This window comes from Bufo bufo, chromosome 9 (genome assembly GCF_905171765.1).
Source record: "Bufo bufo chromosome 9, aBufBuf1.1, whole genome shotgun sequence".
NCBI lineage: Eukaryota > Metazoa > Chordata > Amphibia > Anura > Bufonidae > Bufo > Bufo bufo.
Window position 1 is genome coordinate 212,644,930 of NC_053397.1, and position 23,627 is coordinate 212,668,556.

Below are 23,627 nucleotides of genomic sequence, written 5' to 3' on the forward strand. Positions count from 1 at the left end.
TAATACTGCCTCATGTGTACAAGAATATAACTACTATAATACTGCTCCTATGTACAAGAATATAACTACTATAATACTGCTCCTATGTACAAGAATATAACTACTATAATACTGCTCCTATGTACAGGAATATAACTACTATAATACTGCCTCCTATGTACAAGAATATAACTACTATAATACTGCCTGCTATGTACAAGAATATAACTACTATAATACTGCCTCCTATGTACAAGAATATAACTACTATAATACTGCTCCTATGTACAAGAATATAACTACTATAATACTGCTCCTATGTATGAGAATATAACTACTATAATACTGCCTCCTATGTACAAGAATATAACTACTATAATACTGCCTCCTATGTACAAGAATATAACTACTATAATACTGCTCCTATGTACAAGAATATAACTACTATAATACTGCTCCTATGTACAAGAATATAACTACTATAATACTGCTCCTATGTACAAGAATATAACTACTATAATACTGCTCCTATGTACAAGAATATAACTACTATAATACTGCCTCCTATGTACAAGAATATAACTACTATAATACTGCTCCTATGTACAAGATTATAACTACTATAATACTTCTCCTATGTACAAGAATATAACTACTATAATACTGCCTCCTATGTACAAGAATATAACTACTATAATACTGCTCCTATGTACAAGATTATAACTACTATAATACTTCTCCTATGTACAAGAATATAACTACTATAATACTGCCTCCTATGTACAAGAATATAACTACTATAATACTGCTCCTATGTACAAGATTATAACTACTATAATACTTCTCCTATGTACAAGAATATAACTACTATAATACTGCTCCTATGTACAAGAATATAACTACTATAATATTGCCTCCTATGTACAAGAATATAACTACTATAATACTGCCTCCTATGTACAAGAATATAACTACTATAATACTGCCTCCTATGTACAAGAATATAACTACTATAATACCGCTCCTATGTACAAGAATATAACTACTATAATACTGCTCCTATGTACAAGAATATAACTACTATAATACTGCTCCTATGTACAAGAATATAACTACTATAATACTGCCTCCTATGTACAAGAATATAACTACTATAATACTGCTCCTATGTACAAGAATATAACTACTATAATACTGCTCCATATACAAGAATATAACTACTATAATACTGCCCATTAGGAAGAAGAACAGTTAGAGGAATGCTCCTATCTTCCAGGTTGAACAAATATCTCACCACCTGGTAAGCACTGCACCGATCATGTCACTTCATCTCTCGCGCCCTCACATATTTTAGATGGTGTGTTACATACACTAATATTTATGTTGTGCTGATAAATTCTGACTCCATTATTTATACATTTTACAAATAAACTGAGGACCTAATCTCATTCCATCCCGAAGCCAAAACGATTTTTGTTTTTTAAATCTGTAAAAAGTTTACAAAGTATCAAAGCGATGAAATGTTATAAATGGGGCTAAAGCTATTCAGTCCGAGCGCGGTTCTGTGATGTGACCTTATTTCCTCTGTAACATGTGAGGAGGTTTTTGTTCTTGGCAGCGGGCGGCTCATCCATCTGTTCAGTCAAGTGCTAAGGCGCTATAAGTGAAGACAAATATACATGGTTTATAATACAACTGGATATCGCTGCTACATGACAATTACGAGCACATTCTCTAGAAACAATTCAGTAAAAACAATGCAGAATCTGAGGCCGTGTAATTTTCTGTCTGTAAATCGGAATTGCCGTAGTTCGTGTGTCAATATGTATATAGCTACCAATAATACAGAAAGGGCTGAATTAAGTGGAAGTGGCCGTCTCCTGGGGTTAGCGTATTTCCCATATAATTAAGAAAATGTATGAAAATGACATTTATAAGTGTAAAAATTTAAAGGGGTTGCACACAGCGGTTTTCCCCCTCTGGCCGATTCTGCTGGGTCGTGGCCAGACCCCATTATAGTTAATGGGGCCGGACGGTGACATTTAAGCTTTCGGCATTTCAGGGATGCATAGAGATCTGGCACCCTGCCAGAACAGCCTTAAAGGGGTTCTGCAGTTTGTTTAAACTGATGATCTATCCTCTGGATAGATCATCAGCATCTGATCGGCGGGGGTCCGACACCCGGGACCCCCACCGATCAGCTCTTTGAGAAGGCAGCGGCGCTCAAAGGCTGATGATCTATCCAGAGGATTTGATTTGCTTAGTAAGCTCACCGAATCGCCTCCTCAAACAGCTGATCAGGGGTGGTGTCGGGAGTGGGACCCTCACTGATCACTCATTAATGACCTATCCCTAGGAAAGATCACCATCAGTATTAAACACTAGGACAACTCCTTGTAAAAAATTGCGTGAAATTTACAATTAAAAGCAAAGTATTTGCCATCTATTAAATTCTGTGGATTCTGGGTTCTCTGCGGAAGGACTTCCTTTACTTGGAACACCAGCTATTTAAAAAAAAAAAAAAAAGATTGTCCCATTAGGACACAGAGATATCAAAGAGGTGCCCATCCTCAGAACGTCAGCAGAGCAAAGTAAGGAGCACTTCGGACTCTGGAGGACTCAGCCTGATCATGCATTACATTTGTTTGAATGAATCACATGTAATACCTCATTTTTCCAGCAGTGGCCACTGGTTTGCAGCTGCCCACAGCATCTCTTGATGAGAACAGATGATCGCCGGGGATTTCAGCTGCCAAACCTATGCCGATAAGTTAGTCTTTATTTAGAGGAGGGTTTGTCCAGATGGGGACCTTGATAATGTGCCTTGAGAATGACCATGCACCCATCCAATGGTCTTTAAAGCCTTACTCTGCTCACAACTAGAAAATGCAGCTGTCAGCCATGACTCCTCCAACAATATAAAATTCACAGAGGCCTAATCGCCCTTCTATAAAGAGACAAAGCCCCTTTTGTACTGCTCAGAGATTTCTATTATGGAAATGTAAAAAAAATATCCTGAGTAGAGGGTCATTCACATAAATGACAATCACCATTGAACTCAGCGTAGTCACCGTCACCAGTGTCATCTTCTATGACATATAAAGTCAATTCGACTCGATCTCCCCTTTAAGCCTGGGGCTCAGCTGAGGCGCAAAACAGACAGGTGCTTTAGGCCACTCCCATTTATAAAGCCGCACTCCCAAACGACCCCATTATGTAAATACACACACGGTAATCGGAAACACTGTTCTTCCAAAAACAGTGCCACACCTGTCCATGGGTTGTGTCTGGTACTGCAGCTCAGCGCCTTTGAAGTGAATGGGTTTTGTGAAGCAGTATCATGCACACCCTGTGGAGAGGTGTGGTGCGTTTTTTTATTTATTTTTTTGGAAAAAAGCAGCAGCCATGTTTTTTTAATCCAGGACAACCCCTATTTAAAAGAAGTGGCCAAAACATTTCCTTAGTACAACCGGACACAATCATGTAAAAGGATTGAAGATGTCAGCAGTTAGTCGTAGGTCCAAGGACTTATAACTGTAGCTGCTGTTTGTCTTGAGATACCAATTGCATGAAACTCCTCAGGTTTAGTCCTCTAGGTTTTTATCCTGTCAACTGTTTTTTTTTTTCTTAAAGAGGACCTGTCACCGCTCCTGACATGCCTGTTATAATAGCTCCATGCATTCCCCGTGTAATAACATTTCTGGAGCATCTAGTCTTATGTCTGTATGTTGTGCCATTGCTTTATTACTCCTGCTAGAAGTTATGAATGAATTGCCACAAGTGTGCAGTAAGGGTACAGAGGGTGGTAACCAGCGGAGGGTGTACCTGCATAGTCTGACTCTATCAAATCTATATCTGATCTATCTATCCATCCATCTGATCTCTCTCTCTGATCTATCTATCCATCCAATTTATCTATTTACCTATTTGATCTATCTCTCTGATCCATCTATCTATCTATCTATCTACCTGATCCGTCCACCTACCTGATCCGTCCACCTACCTGATCCGCCCATCTACCTGATCCGCCCATCTACCTGATCCGCCCATCTACCTGATCCGCCCATCTACCTGATCCATCCATCTACCTGATCCGTCCATCTACCTGATCCGTCTGATCTATCTATCTATCTATCCATCTATCTAGGAGGGAACATCATTTTGTGGTGCATGGTAGTATTATTTGGGAAACTAAGTGCAGTATTATGTGGGACACTGCAAATTATCTAGGTGCTATATGGCGGTAGTTTTTGGACTGGCGGTAGTTTTGGGCCTGGCTTTCCATCTATCTATCTATTTTTGTTATATCGACCTAATATCTATTTGTGCATCTATCTCACATCTATCTATGTTATATTGATCTATCTAATATCTATCAATCTATCTAGCTACCTACCTAATATCCATCTATTATCTATCATATCAGTTGGTCTCACATTTACAATATCTGTCTACGATCTCCATCTATCTACCTATCTAACATTATCTAATATCTATCTAATATTTGTCTACCAATATCTATCAATCTATCCGAGATCTGTGTATCTGCATTATAGAATATATAAACCTACTAATCACATACATCCCTATGACATATGTCCTAAAGCTACAGAGGAAATTATAGCGCTGTCGTAGTCTAGTCTGAAAGTCAACATTGACAGAACAGCTGTTGTTGATTTCTAGACCTTTCTACAATGATTGACATGTTTTAAGATATTTACTGTACACCGTACTTTTGTGACTAGAACCACACAGTCCAACTGTCAAAATAAGTCAACACAATGATTTTTAAGTCTAGGATTCGTTTTCTGAAAACATTCCCTCATGTGTAGCGGTGGGTGAGATCACCATCGTTTCTCAGCCAGGTATGCAAGAGCCACATTGATAGCATGTGTGCAACTCCTTCAACTTAAAAACTTAAGAGGACATCTTAGACTTCTCCTTGTGAAACACACTAGTTTCTTGCATGAGCCATCATAATGACCTGCATTGGTCACAGAGTCTTAATTAGCCATTGATAAATATTTTAACTTTTCTCAAATTTTATTTTTAAAAATAAAGACATGGAAAAAAAAAATGCCTTAATTTTGTGTTTGCAGACCAGAGTTTCTTGGACGTTGATTAGGGTTTCCCCAGAATCAGTAGAAAATGATGTCACCTTTAAATTACGGATAGGTAGGGGGATTGTAGGACTTTCCAAGTAGGGAATTTTTTTTTAGAAAAATGGAGATTACCGCCATAAATGATCGTAGCATCACTAACTCTGTTGTGTCCACTAAAATAATTCAACAAGAAGAAAATATGTAGTGAAGTGAATTGTCAGAACTCAAGGGGAGTCTGCCAGCAGTCTGACCTCTCAAAACTGCTGACAGAGGTAGATAGGTGAGGGGTAAAGCTATTTAAACATAGCTTGTTGCATGCTTATACTTCTTGCTTTAACAAAGAGTAGTTTTAATGCCCCCAGTGCCACTATCACAAGTTCCATGGAGAAGCTCCTTCATGTGCAGTGTCCAGGGCTCTTTGAACTGAAGGCTTCTCAACCCCTCCCCTCTGCTCTGAATGATGGCTCTGGAGTCCAACTAGGACACTGCACATGAAGGGACCTTCTCCATGGAAGTGGTGATTAAAGCTCTAGGGGCATTAATACTTCTCCTCAGACATGCAAAAGTATGTTTAAACAACTTGACTACTTACCTATCTACCTCTGTCAGTAGTAGAGGGGTCAAAACTGCTTTACACTCTATAAAAGAATTTTCTGAGACTTAGGGCCCTTGCACACGACCGTATGCCCGCCGAGAAATACGGTCCGTGAGCGGGCCATATGTCGCGGAGCGGCATTGATCGTGCGCACGGGAGTGCAGGGTATCATAGAATACAATGATGCTGTGCACGCTGGGCCGCCCGCGGGGGTATTGTCCTGCACTCATATGATCTTATGAGTGCGGGACAATAGCCCCGCGGGCGGCCCGATGCACACAACATCATAGTGACCTATGATGCCCCGCACTCCCGTGCGCACGATCAATGCCCCTCTAGGACATATGGCCTGCTCACGGACCGTATGTCTCGGAAGGCATACGGTTGTGTGTAAGAGCCCTTATACTAATGATCTTTCCTCTGGATAGGTCATCAGTATCTGATTGGTTGTGGTCTGACACCTGGGACCTCTGACGATCAGCTGTTTGAGAAGGCATCGGTGTTCATAGTTCGCTGCGTCCTTCTCTCAGTTCAACACACAGCGGCGTACATTGTACTGTGGCGGCGCTTGGTATCGCAACTCAGTCCCATTCACATCAATTAGGCTGAGCTGCGCCCAAGCCATGTGACTAATGAATGTGATGTCGCATGGCCTAGGCAGAAAAAGGCAGTGGTGCTACAGCGAGCGCCGATGTCTTCTCAAACAGCTGATCGGCGGATTCCTGGGTGTTGGACCCCGCACCAATCAGATACTAACGACCTATCCAGGGAATAGGTCATCAGTATAAAAGTCTCGGAAAACGCCTTCAACATTGGTAGTGGGCCCATGAAATGGTTCCTTCCATCACTGCACAGAATGAAACGGCCATAGTTGCTCGTCATGCACCAAAAGGGGCACAGCCAGAAAGTTGGCATGTGTTGATGAGCCGAAATGTATCTCTATGGAAATTGCCCTGTGTGGATCCATTCTAACCTCATTTCTTAGAGGTAACCCTGCCATGACTTACATTATCTCGAAGACTAGAAGCGGACCCACCTATTGATCATATGCAAAGATCTAGCTTATATAACATCTAGTACATGCCGGGCAGGATTGACCCACCAAAGGATGATTGATCATAGGCTTTGACCTACATCTGGGGTATTTGATTTGTGCAATGGTCCGGCCATCTTAACACAATAGGGGAGTAGTTATAAGGTAGTCTGATAACTGGTTATCGGGTTCTAATTTATGAGGTCTTATGAGCTAGGAACTAACATTAGCGATATCCTTTCAATTCTCAACTTTTGCTAAATTGTTAAGTGGCAATAGTCTAGTATTTGACAAGCCCTATATAGGGTTGCCATCCAGCTGTATGTGATTCACCTGCCTGGTAACTAACACTAGCAGGCCGGGGGCTGTATTAAATTTTCACCAGCGTGGATGCTTATATTTACCCCTTCATCACCTCAGTCCATTATATATGCTTATAATAAGTCCATAAAGGGAACAGGTCATCAACTTTATGCTGCCCATACTAAAGGCAGCATAAATTAGAGACAGGTGAGCAGTGGCGTACAAAGGGGGGGGGGGGGGAAGGGTAGCTGTACCGTCCCGGGTGCCAGCTCTCAGGGGGGTGCCATAAGCAATGAGCGCTTCCATCAATACAGATGGAAGTGCTCATTGCTGGAGTGCTGGGAGCTGCGGTCCTGTCACTCACCGCTCAGCTCCCCGCGCTCCTCCCCTCCTTCAGGCGGCGACACACAGAATGGTGAAGCTTGAAGACTTCTCCCCGCTCCACCATTCAGCCTGCAGACACAGATCGCACTGCCAGCCTGTGTGGGTGGAGCCTGCAGGCCAGAAATCTGCATAAGCTCCACCCCCACGCAGTGCTGCAGAGCGATCTGTGCCTGCAGGGAAGAGAGATATGTGAGCTTCAGGAACGGGACAAGGTGAGTAGTTACTGTGTTTTTTTTTTTTAATACAGAGGAGGTAAAGAGGGCTTTATTACTATGTAGGGGGCACAGAGGACTTTATTACTATGGAGGGAGGAACAGAGGACTTTATTACTATGAAGGGGGCACAGAGGACTTTATTACTATGGAGGGGGGCACAGAGAACTTTATTACTATGGAGGGGGCACAGAGGACTTTATTACTATGGAGGGGGTACAGAGGACTTTATTACTATGGAGGGGGGCGCAGAGGACTTTATTACTATTGAGGGGGCACAGAGGACTTTATTACTATGGAGGGGAAACAGCGGGCATTACTAATGTGAAGGGGCACAATAGGCATTTCTACTATGGAGGGGGCACAGAGCCAGAGGGCATTACTACAATGAAGGGGGCACAGAAGGCATTATTACTGTGAAGGGGGCACAGAGAGCATTATTACTGTGAAGGGCACAATGAGGATTTCTACTATGGAGGGGTCACAGAGGGCATTACTAGCAATGTGGGCATTACTACTATTAAGGGGCACAATGGGCATTATTACTGTGAAGGGGCACAGTGGGCATTATTACTATAAAGGGGGCACAATGGGGATTATTACTATGCAGGGGACACAATGGGTATTATTACTGTGAAGGGGCACAAAGAGGTCATTCTAACTGTGAAAGGGGCATGATGTGGGCATAACTACTGTGAGAGGGCACAATGTGGGCCTAACTACTGTGAGGGGGCACAATGTGGGCATAACTACTGTGAGGGGGCACAATGTGGGCATAACTACTGTGAGGGGGCACAAATCTGTACAATAGTACTGTGAGGGGGAACAATTTTATTAAAGTATTTTGGGGGGGGGGGCAGAGAAAGGACCCACCCCGGGTGCCAAACATCCTAGGCACGCCACTGCAGGTGAGATGATTTCAGCGGTCTGTCGTTTTGAAAGTTAAAAGTAAGTGGTTGCCGAGAACCAACATCACAATCACTGCAGACTGGGCCTGGAGAAGAGTCACGGCCTCCTGAGAAGAGTCCTGGTTATTGATGAATTCCTGCTCTCCTGCTGATGACTGACCGTCTTCTACCGAGTTTTCTCCCTTTCTCTCTAGGAGAGAACTGCCAATCATCAGCAGATGGACGGGAGAGCAGGAGATTAGGAATAACCAGGACTTTTCTCAGGTAGATCTGACTCTTTTCCAGGCCTGGGCTGTAATGATTATGATGCTGGTTCTCGGCAACCACTGATTTTTAGCTAATGAGGGACACACCGCTGACATCAGCATTTCTGTCACTATTTTATGCTGCCCTCCGTGAGGTCAGTGAGGTCAGCATAAAGTTGATGACAGGTTCCCTTTAAATTGTGCTAGCCCATCAGGGATTTTGAATACAAGGATGTTGACATTGACCCCTTGACTATCCTAGACCCCTAGGGTTATTGGAATCAACTGCTTTACTATCCTAAAGTCTGGGGATATTCAATCATAGAAAGTCTTCATACAAAGCCATGGCCCCAAACTCAAAACCCTTTTTAGGAAGCTGGTATCTTTTGGTGGCATAGGTGGCAACCCTAGCCTCATGCTTGAAATATTTCAGAATAAAATATCTAAAAAAGGAGAACTTTAGGTCAGTTTTCCCAGAGGCAGGCAGGCAGTCTGCTGATTTCGGTGCTATCAGCCTACTATCTAATATGTATGGGGGTCTGGATGCACCCCTCCCCCCACGCCAACGGCGGATGTCAAGGAAATGAGGTATCTGCAGGGGAAGCAATCAAAGGTAAGTGAATCCCACTAGGGTTAACATAATACAGTTTGTAATGCAGTATGCAATTTACGTCAAAAAAGTCCAAACGGCCGCACTGAACTGACGTACACCAAAGGAGCGTATTTTTGGCATACGTCATGGCAGTATCTCTGTTTTAATGTATTGACTAGTGCAAAAAGATACATATGTTCTTTTATAACAGGAGTCAATGCCAACAATTCATACGTCTCATATGTCACAGGAGGTACAATATTCATGGCCTATAGGTCTAATGTACAAGCGAGGCCTCATTTATCAAGGTCCCACAGAAAAAACTGGCCTTGCTGCCCCTAGCAACCGATCAGGGCTTAGCTGTCGTTTTTCCGAAACTGCACTGCGATAGGTTGCTACGGGCAACAAGGTTTTCTGATAGATAAATGACGCCCAATTTCAGACATCTGCTCAACGTCAAAATGTCCTAGTCATGTGTCGACGGGTCACGTTCATATCAGAATATATTATTTATTACTCTAAATGTACAGCATTTAAGGAGAGTGATGACAGAAAGTCGAGACAATCCTTGTTTGCCTAAGGATTAGAATATCATATATTCAGAAAACTGGTTTTATTCCGTTTTTCTCAATCTAGATTAAAGCAACGACATTGGGAAAAAAAAAAACACGTGGATTGCTCACTTCATCTACACCTTGGCAATTCCTGCTCTGTAATGTAGACGCTTAACCCCGTGACACCCATTCCCTTGCATTCTGTATTCAAATTACGCCTCGAGTAATTGAAATCAAAAAGTGACAGGAACCATCCTCTCAAAAAGTTATGCAAATCAGTCCTCCTAGATTACATACAATTTTTTTTTTTTTTTTTTAACGTTCTCACTGTTATTTTCTTGATTTATTTAATGAGAAGATCACATATTATACAGCCCCTAAAATTCATAAAAAGACGTCAGGAAAAGAAACGTCAGATTTTGTCTTTTTTTTTCTTATTTTATAAGTAGAACTAAATTGTTTTTATTCAAATATCTAAAATTAGATTTTTTTTTTATCATAATTTTTTAAAAATATTAATACCAATGATACAAAAGGTACATATATTATATCATTCATTAAATGCTAAATAAATAAGCCAATTAATCTGTATCATCCTGTAAACTGTTCATATCGCAAATAAGAAAAAAAAATAATAGGAATAATAAATATTATTATTAATCATAAAAAAACAAATACATAATTTAAATACATTGTAAGATCATTACTTCCATTCAAATGTTGATTATGATATTCTGGGAATTAAGCTGCATCATCATGTACATGATATTAATCTTAATTCACATTAATTAGATCATTTAAATACATTATATAATCATTCTATATTAGGATCAAAGTTTTTTTTTTATATATTATCATATAAATATTCTATATTAGATTTGACAGTATATTTTTAGAATATTAGAGTCATTCAAGGCATTTGAATGATCATATAATTATCATATCATTTAGACGTGATATATGTATTCATTTCATAATTATAAAATTAAACGCTGTCGATAAAATGATAGCATTATTAATACAAAATAAATTACATTATTACTAATACAATGAGATGATCGTATTCAAATTAAGCTGTAAAATGTAAAATATTTAGAATTCGATCAATGAGTTACGGAGCCAGACTGTATTAAAGTAAGATATCCATAAACAGGGTTACTATGTATCGGGGCAAACAAATAAAAAAGAACACAGACCTCCCTCCCAAGCATCAGTCACCACTCTGCGGGATAGCAATTACTCAGCCGATATCTACATTTCATTTGCCATAGTTAATTCATCAATATTCAGCGCAGTGAATTTTAACGCATATTGCTCCATACAGAAAACAAAGGCCACCTTTTAAAAACGTATTTAATAGGAGCTGAAAGGTGGCAGCTGCAAAACTAAGTAGTGGACCTTAAATCGTTAAGTAGGAGAAATAGTGAGGAAATCACTGATTGCTTAGAATACAGTAGTGAATATGTTCTTTCGACTGCAAATCAAGCCGCGGCTAAAAAAAGACACAATCAAGACTATAATGGCCTCCACTTCACAATCAGACAAGTGATTCTTACTTTAAAAATCCTACCATTGAAGGCTGATTGCTAACCCTGGCCCCATTTCTAATCTGAAGGGCGAGTAATAATTTGGAGAAGGAATTATAACAACTTCCCAACAATTTAGCAAATGGTTATTATTTTATGGGGCCGAGAGAAGCAGTTTCTGCTTGTGAGGCATTGCTCTCCTTATTCCTGCTTATACCTTCCACCTTCATTTTTATATCATGGCGTATTAAAGAGAAATTCAGGTAGGTGCTAAAGAAAACTGGAGGAAAAAAATTATTAGATCAAATGTGATACAAAGTAGAAAATAAACAGGATGCTAAAAATTAGTAAAGTAACATTCATAATTATACATTTGCATCTTTTCTGTTTCTTTTACTTGTATCGTATTTCCAAAAATGTTGTGTTTTATTATAGTATTATAAATTTTGTTCATTTTATTTTTTTTAAATGTTTGTTTTTCAGGTAAAAACAAAACATGGAGACTATACGTATAAATCTATACTGTTCTGCAATCTGATTTTCAAACCAATGTAACGGAAGGACATATAGATTTATAATTTTTTCCGTCTGGCGTTACTTTTGGCAAATATTGGTTCAATAGATCATTGTAGCTGAGGTTCTGTATATGTGGGGGGATTTGTGAAGTCAGTACTTCTTGAGATTTGCGACACATTTATCAAACGTTGCGCATTGGTTGACAAATTTGGTGAATCTTTAAAAAAAACAACAACAAAAAAAAAACAACACTCGTCTACAGAGAGGACTTAAATTTTTTAATGTCGCCCACTACGGGAGTAAGACTGCACCTTTGATAAATCTGGTGCACAACTAATTAACATAGCTAACCACGCCAAGTTTTCCACCCACTGTTCAAAATTGGGAAGCATGTTGTAAAATCGCAAACAATTGAGCAAATATATTTGTCAAAAATGGATTGCGCCAAAATTTGCACTACTATTTTCCATCAAAATGTTAAATTTCCCCCTCCCCATTGTATTCTTGGGGAAACGGGTCATACTGAAACATGTTGCCTGAATTATGAAGAAATATATTATACTGTATTAAATAATAGTAAAAAATGAAAATCATTAATAAAAAAATAAAAAAAACGTTTTAACCAAATATCTATATTACTTTTCGTTGTTTTTCCCCGTCTTCTAAAGGTATTTATTGAGGCAATAGAGGACGGTAGTCTCCCGGAATCAATGACAGAGGCGGTAATAGTACTAATATTGAAAAAAGGCAAAGATCCCTTAGACATGGGTTCATATAGGCCGATTTCCTTACTTAATACAGATGTTAAGCTTTTCTCAAGGATTCTTACTACTAGGTTGTCTAAAGTTATCTCATCTATTATACATCCTGACCAAAATGTTTTTTTTCCTAATCAGGGTACTCATCATAACCTGCACCGCCTTTTAGCTAATATTCAGTCCTCCCGGGTGGGGGTCTCTCGCTCCATCCTGTCTTTGGATGCCTCTAAGGCCTTTGACAGGGTGGAGTGGAGATTCCTCTGGAGGGTTTTAGAGAAGATGGGATTTGGTATTAAGTTTATAAAAATGGTTAAGTTTCTGTACAAATCCCCTAAGGCGAGGATGAACATTAATAAGATGCTTACAAGGTGCATTTCCTTGGGGAGAGGTAATCGTCAAGGATGTCCACTTTCTCCACTATTATTAGATATTTATATTGAGCCTCTCGCTGTTAGGGTCAGACAGGATCCTAGGATTGAAGGGTTTTGGACATTGGGCACAGAAGAACGTATTTCCTTATATGCAGATGATGTTTTAATTTATATACAACATACTAATACTACACTCTTGAGGGTTATTCGAGTTGTTAATTCCTTTGGTGAAGTTTCAGGTTTTGATATTAATTGGTCAAAAACTATTCTTATGCCTTTAGATAGACTAGAACCTCTGACTGAGGAGCTGTCCAGCAATTTGTGGATCTCTGATTCACTTGAATATTTGGGTATCGCTATCTCTTCTAAGACTGAGGATTTCTTACAGCTTAATTTGATCCCATTGATATCTAAAATGGGATCTAAAATAAAGATATGGCTCAGACTCCCAATATCTAGAGCCGATAGAATATCCCTGGTCAAGATGGCGATTTTGCCCCGATTACTGATTATCCTCAGGAACTCCCCAGTATGGATTGAAGATAAGTTTTTTAAACTGATTGAGAGAATCATTAATGATTTACTTTGGGGGAGAAAGTGAGTAAGGTTTAAACTGGAGTATTTTTAAAGCTGATGGAACAGAGAGGATTAAAATCTTCCCTGTTTCAAGGGCTTTTTTTTATAGCATCACAGTTATGTCTGTATTATGAATGGGAGAAAATCCCACATTGTAGAATTTTGGTGAAGACTTCTTCACATGATAATATCTTTGCTTTATTGGAATCCGGCCAATTAATCAAACTCCAACAGGACTCTAGAGTTGCTGTGAAGCTAGTTATCAAGTCCTGGAGTACTATTAGAGATTGGTTGGGAATAAAGGGGTCCCTTTGTTGCACTCCCCTTTGGCATAATTATTATTTACAGGCCTTAGATGAATTGGTTGGGTATCAGTATTGGCAAAAGAATAATATTTGTTATCTTGCACAGATGGTTGGGAATGGCCACATTTTCTCTTTTTTTTTAGAGCTAGCACAAAGAGAAACTATATCTAATTTATCTTGGTTTCAGTATTTTCAGATACGTTCGGCACTTTCTAGTATAAAAGAAAAATCGCTTTTTGATATAGACACTTCCACATTTTTCCACAGTAAGGCCAGCACAGAGGGTTAAGATTTCTCAATGTTATAAATATCTACTTAAAGCACGATTTATTAATGTACATTCTCCCGGGCTAAAGGCCTGGAGAAGGGATTGCCCAATGATTCAATTGGACGATTGGGATAATATACTGATGAACGTGGGATTAGTTCCTCATAATTTTAATCATATATTGGTTCAATTTATTATTTTACACAGAATTTATATTACACCTTTATGGCCTAATAAATGGGGTTTGAGAAACACTTCTAACTGTCCGCGGTGTGATTCACCTGAGGCCGATCATTTACATATGTTATGGACTTGTACAGAACTAAAAGAATACATAATTATATTACCCAAAAATTTAAAGTGGCGATTCTATTTACGGTAGAGTCTTGAATTTTGAGTGATCTTTCCAAGGTTGGGTGCCATAAATACAAAAGGATTCTTTTGGTTAAAATAATGTTTTTGGCAAGGCTCCTGATTGCACGGGCTTGGTTCTCATCTAATACTCCAAGTATAAATACATGGCTAAAGATTAAAAGGTATGAAAAGATCTTATATAAACAAAGAAACTCTGAGGATAAATGGTTTAAGGGGATGGGGAGAATGGAATTTTTAATTTTTCCTGCCTCAACCTCTCACTATCCCTAGGGGGTGGGAGTTTGGGAGGGAGTAAGGTTTAAGGAAATCGAAATAATAATTATGATGTTTTATTCTGTATGGAAATATTATTGCTTAATAAAGGAGAAAAAAAATATATATCTATATTACTTTGGTTCATTAACGTTATCGTATTTGACTTTTTGACTCTCATTTGTTTTTGTTTCAAAAAGTCTAATTAACTGAACATTATAAATGATCCCTAAAAAAATAAATGTGTTAAAAAAAAAACTATTCTCATAAAATTCCATATTCTATCAACGCCCTTTAGACGTGAGCAAGAAAGTGACAACTTTTTCTCTTGCCACCAGATGCTCCAACATAGTTTGTGTTTTTTCTTTTCTAGGGTTAAGTAAAGGAAGACCCAGAAACGAGATGATCATTAGGAAGCCTTGTGTGACCTTGTACGTGTGTCTCGGCCTCTGACCTTTCTTCGATCACTTTATACATTTGTGCCAGGATTACTTAGTGGTTGTCCACTTTCTGGCTACTGTTGACTGATATGATTGTAAGATGATTATATTGCACTTACTAATGTAGCTTTTGTTGAAATTCTGTGCCATTTTCTGTATAAGGTAGGTCCCCTTCTTTGCCAAGTCTTTTGTGATATCCACACAGAGGGCTTGTCCATAAAATGGCGACTGCTGGAGGGTCATGTGACCAGACAAATCACCTCCATGTGATGTCTCCTCCTTTCAAACACACTGCACCTGCAATTTGCATTGTTGGGAGTTTAGTGCAGGTGCAATGTGTCTGAATGGAGGAGGCTGAGAGATAGCTCTGGTCACATGACCCTCTATCAGCGGCCATCTTATGGACAGGACTTTTATGCACACAGCACATATTTCCCTAACAAGGTGGCATGGCTTATGAAATATAGCAAACAGAATATCGACACAGGTTATATTAGTGAGTACATATACAGGAGAGATCTTGCAGTACTCTGTCTTTCCGATAGTCCCTACCCATCTTCAGCTACAGAATGGCTGAGAGAACAAGCCTGACGTAACACAGAAACACCGAACAGGAAGTTCAGGAGAGGAGCGGGGCTTAAAGAGGACCTCTCACCGCTCCTGACACGCCTGCTTTAATAGCTTTATGCACCCCCCATGTAATAACAATTCTGGAGCATCTGTTCTTATAGCTCTATGTTGTGCCGTTCCTCTATTATTTCTACTAGAAGTTATGAGTGAATTGCCAGCAGTCTGCAGTAAGGGTACAAAGGGGAGGTAACCAGTTGGGGGTGTGTACCTTTAACCAGTGTGGTTAAAGGTCCTCTGTAACCACACTGACTGAAGGGTTGCCGGTATTTTAGTGGCGCTGCCGATGCTGGTAGTTTTTTTCTACCGGCAATGTTAATTGCAAGGCCTGCTACTAATGAGCGCTTCCATTGCAGCCCTTACCTCCCCCATTGTGTTAATTTAAAAAAAGCACTCCCCTTCTCCTTTTGCTTGCGCTGCTGACTGGATGTGCAGGACAGGACCTGTGAGACGTCATCACGCTGGAGCACAGGTCCTGTCCTGAGCTTCCAGTCAGCAGTGGGCGTTCACAGGGGCGAGTGCCTTTTATTTATTTTTTGGCAGAAGCAGAGAAGGGGGCACTAGCACTAACGGTGGACATTATTCTTCCTAGGGGGCACTAATGGGGGCATTATTCTTCCTGGGGGGCACTAATGGGGGCATTATTATTCCTGGGAGGCACTAATAGAGGCATTGTTTTTACTGGGGCACACTATTGGGGGCACTAATTGGGGCCTTATTCTTCCTGGGGGGCACTAATGGGGGCATTATTCTTACAGGAGAGCACAAATGGGGGCATAATTCTTACTGGGGCACTAATGTTGTCATTACTCGTACTGGGGGCGCTAATGGGGGCATTAATTCTGGGGTGCACTAATGGGGGGATTTATATTGCTGGGGGCAGTATTAAAGTTGAGGGCACTAATGGGGTCAGAATTACTTCTGGGTGGCACTAATGGGGGCATTAATATTATTCAGAGCCACAATATGACAGCGACTTAACACCCCGTGTTAGGCCATGCCCCCACAACATACCCCGCTTTGGGGTGTGGCTTAGCTTGTCCAGTATTTTCTGTTGGGAAAGGTGGCAACCCTAACTGGCTGAGATGCTGGCAGATCCATGTGCCTGCACTGCTATCGGAGTCCTTGCCCTTAGTCCCCACAACCACTTTCTCTCCCACTCCTGAGATCTATCATTTGCCTCCAGTCAATTTTATTTCATCCCATTTATCCACTGAAACAGAGCTCCGCAGTGCAGAGAAGTGGTGAGGGACCTGTAAGGACGTAAGTGATGTCACCATGTACCCCATTCGTCTTGTCACTGGATCATGTGATGCATGACGGACACGTAACTGCTGTGGCCAGTTATTGGGTGGAGCGGCCACCTGGCCTGTGTCAAACCGGATTTTGATACAGGGAGACAGAGACCTGCAGCAGTGAAGGGGGAGCCAGAACCATTCGGTGGGGATCAGGAAAGCAAGATTCTCTCCACAGGTCAGGCCACATTCAGACATATAGTTACATGAATGAATGTTGGACCGTACAATCCGTTAACGGTCTGGGTCTGCCAGAAATGGGAAACAATCTTACAGAGCAGCTCCTTGTTCTGGCTCTTAAAAGGGGTCCTAAGTGGAGACTCCTCTCTATGACCTCCAGGAGTTCTCCCATTACAACTTATCCCATATTCACAGGGTAAGGAATAAGTGTTTGATCGTGGCCGATCACAAGAACGTAGACCTGTGTTCCTCCATCTGAATGATGTGGCAGACACCAATAAGCGCTGAACCTCTATTCAACATTATAGGACTGGTGGAGATAGCCGAGTAAAGCGTAATATCTGTTGGCCCCATAGAGCAGCAGCATGCTTCCATGGGGTTACATGGACCCTAATTTCATGATCAGCATTCTCTTGTGCAGAATACAGTTGATTAAAATTTACTACAAAGGGGATCTTTCTCTGGAGGACCTGGGGTTCCTATGCATAGCACCGGCAGCTCATTGATATTGAACTACACAATGTAATGCTTCATTTTCCCTGTGGTGGCGCTGCAGGGAAACTGAAAGCTTGTCGCTGGTAGAGCGGTACTTCCTGTGATCAGCGTATCATCCGGGGTCCCTTCTAATAAAAACAGAATGATCAAAATAGGGCGACCACATAAAAGGACTCGACTTAGTTACGTCCCCACTCGCTGCTCTAAGAAACCGGAGCTTCTTACATTGAGCTCTATGCAATCAGTTCCGTGAATAGTTGTACATTTACCGCTCTCTTTCTGTCTTCTGCTCATTACATTGATTTGGATAAAGTTAGAACCTGTTTTAATCATGGCTATTGTAGTTTCACCCATCTGGAATGTTCCAGGACCTTTAAGGTTTTCTACCAACCAATGTCCTACGGAGATTATTCACAAATGGGCTCTGCTTGGCTGGACTCGTCGTACATGCAAAAATATTACATATTTATGACCAGCTGTAATGGAGTTGATGTATATGGGTAATGGGTCGGTCACCCTTGATGCAGCAGAAGGCCATCAGATCTCCTATAGTTAGAAGTGGATGAGACATTGGAGCTCTTACCTTGGGGCTCATATACACGGCCATATTACAAATCTTTGCCATATAGACAATGGGGTCCCTATTGCCTCCCTGTATGCCTCTGATTCATATGGAGGATTTTGGCATATTACATTGGTTGCTGTATGTATGAAGGTATAAAGAGTCAGCAACCTCTGGCACACCAGCTGTTGTGAAACTCCAACTCCTAGCATGTTCCATTCTGTGCCCACTGGGAGTAATAGTTTCACCACAGTTGGAGTGCCAGAGGTTGCTGATCCCTATTCTAGAGGAGAATATCAATGCCCCTACGGCATCCAACAGGGCAAGCTGTGCAGGTAAATACTAAGGATCAGTACAGCCCCTTGGAGCACCGGATCTTCCCCCCCCCCCCCCCCCCCGCCACTCCTACATTCCCCTGATTGTATTCTAGTGCCTGCGCCACAGCCTCCACTATTGGCGCATGCGCAGAGCGTCTACTTCCACAGCAAAGCAGATGCTCTAGTGTATGCATGAACAGTGGGAACTACAGCGCATGTTCATGATTAATAGGCCAGGGGAAATGCCTGGCCATGTCAATGAAGGTCAATGGGGTGTGGTGAGAGGTGCAGGACGGTGAAGATCTGGTGGTCCGAGGGGCTTAGGTCCTGCCCTTGGAGCTAATCTAAACAAATAAAAATGGCTATATCTTGGTAACGGTGCCACCTAAATATATATTAAAAAAATAAAAATCTATCATTTTACTCTGCAGGATCAACCCCACTGTGGAGTTAATCTGACTTATTCGGGTTGATCCTGCTGTTGGATGCTTTTTAAACAACAAAACTTTATTGATAAACAGTATAGCAACTTGAGTCATAATTCTGCAGAAATGTTACGCATTCAGTTGTTCAAATTGCTCTCACACAGCACCAGGATTTTATCCTACTGTCAACTCACCCAACTGTTGTCTCTGTTAGGGGCAGGTCCATAATATATACACTCACCTAAAGAATTATTAGGAACACCTGTTCTATTTCTCATTAATGCAATTATCTAGTCAACCAATCACATGGCAGTTGCTTCAATGCATTTAGGGGGGTGCTCCTGGTCAAGACAATCTCCTGAACTCCAAACTGAATGTCAGAATGGGAAAGAAAGGTGATTTAAGCAATTTTGAGCGTGGCATGGTTGTTGGTGCCAGACGGGCCGGTCTGAGTATTTCACAATCTGCTCAGTTACTGGGATTTTCACGCACAACCATTTCTAGTGTTTACAAAGAATGGTGTGAAAAGGGAAAAACATCCAGTATGTGGCAGTCCTGTGGGCAAAAATGCCTTGTGGATGCGAGAGGTCAGAGGAGAATGGGCCGACTGATTCAAGCTGATAGAAGAGCAACGTTGACTGAAATAACCACTCGTTACAACCGAGGTATGCAGCAAAGCATTTGTGAAGCCACAACACGCACAACCTTGAGGCGGATGGGCTACAACAGCAGAAGACCCCACCGGGTACAACTCATCTCCACTACAAATAGGAAAAAGAGGCTACAATTTGCACGAGCTCACCAAAATTGGACTGTTGAAGACTGGAAAAATGTTGCCTGGTCTGATGAGTCTCGATTTCTGTTGAGACATTCAAATGGTAGAGTCCGAATTTGGCGTAAACAGAATGAGAACATGTATCCATCCTCTGATGGCTACTTCCAGCAGGATAATGCACCATGTCACAAAGCTCGAATCATTTCAAATTGGTTTCTTGAACATGACAATGAGTTCACTGTACTAAAATGGCCCCACAGTCACCAGATCTCAACCCAATAGAGCATCTTTGGGATGTGGTGGAACGGGAGCTTCGTGCCCTGGATGTGCATCCCTCAAATCTCCATCAACTGCAAGATGCTATCCTATCAATATGGGCCAACATTTCTAAAGAATGCTATCAGCACCTTGTGGAATCAATGCCACGTAGAATTAAGGCAGTTCTGAAGGTAAAAGGGGGTCCAACACCGTATTAGTATGGGGGCACTAATAATTCTTTAGGTGAGTGTATATATATCAACATATTGTCTGTTTCCTTTCTTTCAAAAACCGTCGCAAGTCACCCAATAATAGAGGAGAGAGGGACGCCCAACCACCAACGTTTTATTTGGCCATGTACCTCCACCAATGTTTGCCGTATCTGGCCTTGCATCAGCAGAATGTCAAGTAACAGTGATTGTTCTAGAATAGAGATGGCCTTGCGGTTCTCCCAGTGGTCGTTTCGCAGTGAACTTTGCGTGTTCGCGATTCGCCGAACATGCGAACATATGGCGATATTCGCGCCCGCCATATTATTTTACATTGTGAAGAACTTTGACCCATGACACATCCATCAGGTGGTACAGGACGGCCAATTGAGACGTTTCAGCACATGGACACACCCCCTACCTTATAGATAAACCTGATCTGGCAGCCATTTTACATTCAGTGTTTTGCCAGTGTAGGGAGAGGTTGCTGTGTGGAGCAGGGACAGACTGTTAGGGAAACCAAACACTAGCTAATAGGGCCACAAAAGTCATTTTAAGGACTGGTATAGGTGTGCTATCGATAGGTGTGATACACAGAGGGGTGCGATATACTTATAATATACTTTTATAATGAGTCAAAATCACATAGATCTATATAGCGATCACCTGGAAGTCAGGGGCTAGGGGCTTACTAGGGCCATTTTTATATAGGATAAGGTTCCGGACGGGGTCGCTATTATCAGGGCGGGTGGTCTGTGGTTAGGCTATCAGGGCCAGAATAGCCCCCCCTGTAGGGCAATATCAGGGACAGTTCTTTGCCCACCCTGTCCTTCAATACCACATCATCATCTAGCCCAGGGATAGATGTTTTTTGCTTTCCCTCTGGGATTCATGGATGTGCACTGGAACCCCCCGGATTGTGGTAGGACATATGGTTTCTGATTTGGTGCCGCCGAGCACTTGTTATTGCCGTCCACATCTATGCTTTTTGCTTAACTTTAATAATTAAATTTATTTTCATTTTGAGGGATATCTTTTCCATTCACACGTCCGCAAAATGGGTCCGCATCCGTTCCGCAATTTTGCGGAACGGGTGCAGACCCATTAATTTTCAATGGGGCCGGAATGTGCTGTCCGCATCCGCAAAAAAATAGAACATGTCCTATTCTTGTCCGCAATTGCAGACAAGATTAGGCATTTTCCATTATAGTGCCGGCGTTGTGCGGTCCACAAATTGCTGACTGCACATTGCCGGTGTCCGTGTTTTGCGGATCAGCAAAACACTTACGGACGTGTGAATGGACCCTCATAGTAAAATTATTAAAGGTTACGTTTTATCTTCATGTACATTCTAATGGATTGCCTTCCTTGTACAATGTTATAATATACTTTCTATGTTAGACGGTATATTATAGTGCATTTGTATTGTGCGGCAGTCGTGTGCGGTTCTGCTGCGATACCGCAGGTATATAGAGGGACAAGCGTTATTGGAACAAATAATTTCTACTGGTGTGATATACCAGTCGCCCCCCAAAAAAACTGACTGAAGCGGGGTGTTATACACCAATATACTTTCTTTATAGTGCATTTGGGTACTGTATAGTGCATTTGCGCATGCGCGAAACTTATATTGCCGATAATTCGCATTGAAAAAAATAATGAATGGAGATCGCAAATTCGAATAATACATCTGGTATGTCACTGTCCATGTTGTGGGACTATTTGTGCACTTCTAGTAATTATTTCTTGGCTGCAAATATGAGCTGAAGGTTTTTCAGGTTTGCCCGCCATTAAAATGAATGGGACCCGCCGCGAACTTGCGGTTCGTGAACATTTGATCGCGTTCGCGAACCGTCCCGGCAGATGTTCGTCCATCACTATTCTAGAACACTAACTCCCATTGTGAACTTAATCTAGAATCGTTCTAGAACAGCGTCAGTTGTTCCAAACCAACAAGTCTCATGGACTGATGTTCTAAAACACTTCATGTGTCATAGGTCTAGAACATCATGCAACTGTGCACCAACCTTCTAGAACTGTCCGTGGGTCATTGTTTCAGAACACAAAAGGTATTATTGTTCGAGAGCAGCAAGTGTCAGTGTGTCATTTTCCTTAGATATGAGGTCAGCGTACCATTGTTCTAGAACACCATCATGGTGAAGTTGTTCTAAAAACAGCAAGGATCGGCCTACCATTGTTCTAGAATAGCAACACATACTTCCGGAATGACTGGGCGCGAACATTGCCCAACTTTCCGATGATTATTAAGGGGCTGACTAATAGAGAAAGTCCAGTTTCAAATAAGCTACAAGGCCATTTTGAATTAAAGGGGTTCTCCAGAATTCACAAAGCTTGATTAATTATCCTTCTCTGTGTTTAGTCATTTCACAACCAAGAAGAAGTGTGTCACATGGTGACTAGAGATGAGCGAACTTCTGTTTTAAGTTCGGCGTCTAAAGTTCGGCTTCCGGTTAGCGGAGGATCCCGATATGGATTCCGAATTCCGTTGTGGTCTGTGGTAGCGGAATCAATAATGGCTCATCTCTAATGGTGACCCATTAACTTGGCAAACCCCCCCTCTTCCATCAAAGCCATGTCCATTTGTCTGTAACTCGTTCTTCTTGTCCAAGCATCGATCAGATGCAGCCTCTCGGTTAATTTGCATGGGCCGATTGAAGGCGGTATACGGTAATGTTGCGATGTCAATCACTCGCGCTGCGCACCTGCACCGGCAGGACTGAGGATCGCAGCCGTCGTCCGATTTTCAGTGGGCCCTTCTAACAAACAGCGATTGTCCAAGGCTGACAACCCCTTTAAACTATGGCTACGTAGTGGTAATATCCGACGGAAGGTAAGCGACATTGGTCATACGTGAAAGTCAGCGCTCTCCTAACTCACCAATAGGCAGCATTACCGTTTTGGTGGGATGTGAATATAAATATCACTAACCTTTATAAATAAAAAAATACTTAATCCTATTATTAGAGTTACAAAAATATCTAAGGTCTCGGATGCCAGTAGACAGCACAGCCAGTCAGTTCCTGAGCGAAGCCAAAATGATTTATTCTGAATGCAACCTCAGTGATTTGGCTGGATCATAAAACAACAGCAACTTCCCCCAAAAAAGGATGTCGGAATAAATCCTCATAATTGAAATAGGACTTTTGCCTGAAACATCGAATGAAACCTC